This window comes from Delphinus delphis, chromosome 5 (assembly GCF_949987515.2).
Source record: "Delphinus delphis chromosome 5, mDelDel1.2, whole genome shotgun sequence".
Classification (NCBI taxonomy): Eukaryota; Metazoa; Chordata; class Mammalia; order Artiodactyla; family Delphinidae; genus Delphinus; species Delphinus delphis.
The window spans coordinates 48020059-48025534 of NC_082687.1; the positions used below are offsets into that span (position 1 = coordinate 48020059).

General features: G+C 41.5%; 1 pseudogene; it reads left to right on the forward strand.

Moving 5' to 3' along the window:
- The first annotated feature begins 3809 nt into the window (after window positions 1–3809).
- Window positions 3810–5241, forward strand: LOC132425402 (ubiquitin carboxyl-terminal hydrolase 48-like; annotated as a pseudogene).
- Window positions 5242–5476: the final 235 nt, after the last annotated feature.

Below are 5476 nucleotides of genomic sequence, written 5' to 3' on the forward strand. Positions count from 1 at the left end.
GACTGGGAAATGGCATAGTATCTTTGGGGCTGTGACTTGACTTTTCACTCCTTAATTTAACCTAATAAAAAAAAGGTTGGAAAGGTTGAATATTTCAAAGGTAACTCTGATAAAAGGGTTGAGTGTTATTTGAAACTGAATTTCAATTTTAGGTTTCCTTTTTGTCCATCTCAGTGTCTTGAATGGAGGCATGCAACGTCTGCATCACTGTGACAGAAGTATATTTAGGCATTTCACTTTCACCACCTCCCCCAAGGAAACCTGATGTTCTAGACAAAATGGACCAATACGTAGCAGTGGTGATACTCCTCTTTCTCTTCTACATACAAAAGAATTTGTTTAATACTTGACAATGTGAAAAGGAAGCCTAGAAGTTGGGCCTCATCCAAGAGTTGGGGCAGCCCATGGGTAGGTTTATAGCAGCTTCAGGTTTAGGGCATGAAGCCTGGAAGGGAGCAGTTAAAGATTTTCTTCTTCTAGATCATATATATATATATATATATATATATATATATATATATATATATAAAATTATCTTTATAAATTTATAAATATAATCTATATATTATATTGACGTATTTGTATATATAGTTTATATACATAAATTTACATTCCATGATTATTAAATTATATTACACATATATTTGTCTACATATCTTTAACTCACTTGTACCTCTTCACTTTTCCAGCACAAATTGTGTTTTCATGACTAACTCTTGTTAAAATCCCAGTCTCTTATGCTCTATTTCCTTCACTCGTATTTCAGGAACACAGGTTACTTTAGACTGTGTCCCAGGATCTCTGAGGTCTGTACTGGGTTCCAGGACTTAGCTCAAGGATCCAGCTGCCTCATGTTGATATGGAAAAGTCCAGGTATGGACAAAAGAATGTCAAATGTGAGGTATGCCGAAGGTCCATTTTAGCCCCAGCCCAAATATCTCCAGCTGTGGGTGCCAGAATGGAAATAATGATGCAAAATTGATATGTCTGAGTCAAAAGGGGTAAGCTAAATTCAACTTAAAACTCAGAGGACTATTCAAAGGAGGTAACTGAATAGTGCCTCCCCTTGTGACAAACGCAGCAAGCATGATCCAGTAAGTTCAATCTCCTTTAGAGAAAAGCTTGCCTTAGGACCTGTTCTCTTTACTCATCTCAGGGTCAACCCCTTCCTAAATTCCCCTGCCCAGAGAGAACTTGTGGCCTGAGGAGTCACGTCGTATAAATCTGCCTCAGTTTAAAATTCTACCCTCTCTGTCAAGGATTGGATGGTAAGAGAAGTAGTTTGTGGGAAGGAATTAAGATAAAATTATTGACCTCTGTGTTACGTCTCATAGCATGAAGAAAGGCACAAAAGCTTCATTATCATCATTGGTATATATGAGCAGTCAGACACCCACTCAGTGAGGACAGGGACTTCAGCTTCTTCACTGTTGTCTAGAAAAGTACCTCGTAAAAGAGCAATGAATATTTGTTGAAAAGTTGAATCAATGCATTGATGAAGACCTTACGTTCTGTCATGCTTGTCAGAGTCTGAGAGTTCATTTGGCTCTGATAAAGAAATTCCCCTGCATCAGGTCTCAGGGCAGATTAAAAGAGAAAAACCCATTCTAATGAGCTCAGATCCATGTGATACTCATCCTTTTCATTTACAAATGCATAGCAATTTGAGAAACAGAAAGTGTGACCCTATATACCCGCAAATACTTGTCAGCTGGCCAACAGGTGCACTAGACCAGGTGAACAGATAACCCACTAGATAAGCCTTGTATGGTTGCAACATGCAAGAAAATCATTTACCAGACAGAGGAGTCTAGCTGTCTCTTGCACGCAATGGGTAGGTGAGTGCAGAGAACAAGGGACATACTCCAGGATTTTTCCTGCATTTCAAGTATCACAGAGCAATCACAAGTCAGTCAGAGTAAGCTGGGGTCAATTCTACCCCACCCACCCTGTGCAGCATTCCGTTGTGTTCCTGTCAGAGGATCCATGGGTCAAATCACCTTTGATTTAATTCTGGAAAACCACACTGTCACCTGAAGAGGGCCGAAGGGGGGGAAAAATCATATAAATAGTTAACATTAATTTCCAGTGGGAATTAGCTCCTCTTCCACATGTTTTTGCACAAATATGAACTAAGTCAACAGGTGATCCTAGAAAAAGCACTACAAGCATCTTTCTGGACACCTGGTTGAACCTGATGCTCTACTTTCCCATTGAGTTATTAAAAAGCTAAACTTCATACCTGAAATCTAATAACTTTTAAAGATGCAAGAGATTATGTAGATTCATCTGTAAGGAAAGGCAATAGAAAATGTTTTCTTATCTTCATCCATGACTCTCCTCACATTGTTTTCTGCCAATTTCTAGATGTATATACAGGATATGATCCGCACAACCAAACAGGCAACAGAGCATCTTTAGTCTCCCATGAACATTCAGTCCTAAGAATAGACAAGTCAGTGTCACAAAAGAGAAGAAATCATTCAATTTTTTCACTCAAAAAAGCTCATTCAAATTTTTAAAGTATCCTCTCCTATTGAATGAGCTTGGTTTTAGTTTTTATTTAGGTTTTTTTTGTAGTCTTTAAAACTCTCTTGCTTATATCCTCCGAACTCTCAGCTCCTTACTTTAGTTGATAATATTCAGTATTTCCTTTGGTGCTGTGAGGGGATTTGTTGGAGGAGTAAACATAAATGTCCATGGCTAATAATTACCCAATTGTTATCATGTGTCAGGCTTACAACAACTCCATGAGGCAGGTTCTATATTAACCTGAGATTTGGAATAAATATTAAAGTAAACTTAGAGTCTTGATTTACTTTTTTAAAAAGACTTCATTAACTCAAAATTGAACATTAAGCTAAGAACTAAAACTATGAACCTAGAAGAAATCATACTAGAAAATCTTCATAACCTTGAGTAGGCAAATATTTCTTAGATAGACTAAAAAATATAGGACAGTGCAGTTATATGAAGCACATTTCCATTGCCACAGAAACTGGACTGTGCTGGCCTAGAACACATTTCTGAATAAATTTTGTAAGCAAATAGCAAATGCAGGAATCTGAAAGCCTTTGGTTTACAAAACACAAGCTTTGTTGAAAGACAGTGTGCCCTTCTCCCCGCTTCCCCGTCCCCGCCCGCCCCCCCCCCCCCCCCCCCCCCCCCCCCCCCCCGGTTATTAAAGTATCTAAGAGTGAGCGGTCAGCTTAGAGTCACACTGAATAGCGCACAGGGTGCGGAGGATGAGAATCAGTCATGGTGGGTATCACAACTTTCAAAAGAAGGTTTCAGCCAAGAACATGGACTAGTCAAGATCAACAGGCACCCAGAAGTTATCAGCAAATACGGAGAAAGTCAGGCAGAAAAGGCATCCGTCTCAGAATGCCAGGAAAATATCCAAGGCCCCTTAAGCTTAGATCACCTTAGAAATGAAAAAAGGAGGGAAACCTCAGGGGAGTAAGAGGTCCTAGAATTTGACTTGGGAGCTACTTAAAGTAGACCCGGGCTTTAAATGCAGATGCTCATGCTACCATGAGTTGGCAAGACAAAGTTGTCAGCCAGCAATAGAAATAGGCCTTGTAAACCTAACATGAATTCCATTAGAGGAAAATAAAAAAGAAATTGTTGCAGCTCAAAAAATTCATCTAACTTTATCAAATCAGAAATTTTTGGCCGGCTTGGAAGACTAGTGGTGCGCAGGACGCTATCCTGGACAGGGGCTGAGACGCTGCTTCCCCAGCAGCGCAGGTGGCGGAGCCATTTGGGCAGCGACGCCAGGCTCAGGAGGCGCTCCTCGGGCCAAGGCCATGGCCCCGCGGCTGCAGTTGGAGAAGGCGGCCTGGCGCTGGGCGGAGACGGTGGGGCCCGAGGAGGTGTTGCAGGAGCACATCTGGCTGGAGCCCTGCATCCACGGCGTGTGCAGACGAAACTGCAAAAGAAATCCGAATAGCTTGGTTGGGAAGGGTGAGCACATTTGGTTAGGAGAAATAGATGAAAATAATTTTCATAACACTGATGACCCCAACTGTGAGAGGAGAAAAAAGAGCTCATCTGTGGGTCTCACTAACCTGGGAGCTACTTGGTATGTCAACACATTTTTTCAAGTGTGGTTTCTTAACCTGGAGCTTCTGCAGGCACTCAACTTATGTCCAAGCACCTATAGTGACTACATGATGGGAGGTGGTATCCAAGAAGAGAAAGATGAGCCTCAAGAAATTTGTGAGCATCTCCAGGACTTATTTGCCTTGTTACAAATCAGTAACAGGGGCTACATTGATCCATCGGGATTTGTTAAAGCTTTGGGCTTGGACACAGGGCAGCAGCAGGATGCCCAAGAATTTTCAAAGCTCTTTATGTCTCTTTTGGAAGATACTTTGTCTAAACAAAAGAATCCCGATGTGAGGAACATTGTCCAACAGCAGTTCTGTGGGGAATAAACTTATGTAACTGTCTGCAATCAGTGCTGCAGAGAATCTAAGCTTTTATCAAAGTTTTATGAACTGGAGTTAAATATCCAAGGCTACAAACAGTTAACAGATTGTATCTCAGAATTTTTGAAGGAAGAAAAATTAGGAATCAATCAGTACATTTGTGAAAACTGTCAAAGCAAACAGAATGCAACAAGGAAGATCCGACTCCTTAGTCTTCCTTGTACTCTGAACTTATAGCTAATGCGTTTTGTCTTTGACATGCAAACTGGACATAAGAAAAAGCTGAATACCTACATTGGATTCTCAGAAATTTTTGATATGGAGCCTTATGTGGAACACAAAGGTGGGTCCTATGTGTATGAGCATAGTGCAGTCCTCATACACAGAGAAGTGAGCACTTATTCTGGTCACTACATTGCCCATGTGAAAGATCCACAGTCTGGTGAATGGTATAAATCTAGCAACGAAGACAGAAAAGATGGAGGGGAAGAAATTACAGCTAGGGATTGAGGAAGATCTAGCAGAACCTTCTCAATCCCAGACATGTATACCCAAGTGTGGCAAAGGAACTCACTGCTCTCGATATGCGTACATGTTGGTTTATAGACTGCAAACTCAAGAAAAACCCAACATAACTATTCAGGTACCAGCCTTTCGTCAAGAGCTGGTAGATTGGGATAATTCCAAATTTGAGGAGTGGTGTATTGAAATGGCCAAGATGTGTAAGCAAAGTGTGGATAAAGGAAAAGCAAAGCATGAAGAAGTTAAGGAGCTGTACCAAAGGTTACCTGCTGGAGCTGGTCTGTAAGATCTTTTGGGACAGTCGGTGCCCAATCTGAGCTACTAGCTCCAGGTGGGCACCCTCACAACCTTATCTCTCAGGGCCTGACTAAGGCCTGGTTTAGAGCCTTGTGGGAGGTCTCTGGATGGGGGAGGCTAGGGTAGTGTAAAGGATGTAGCTTTCCAGGTGGATGTGGCACATGGGGTGTGGTCACCCCACTTCCCTGAGTGTGCAAAGATTGCAGAGCTCTGTTATGGCTACC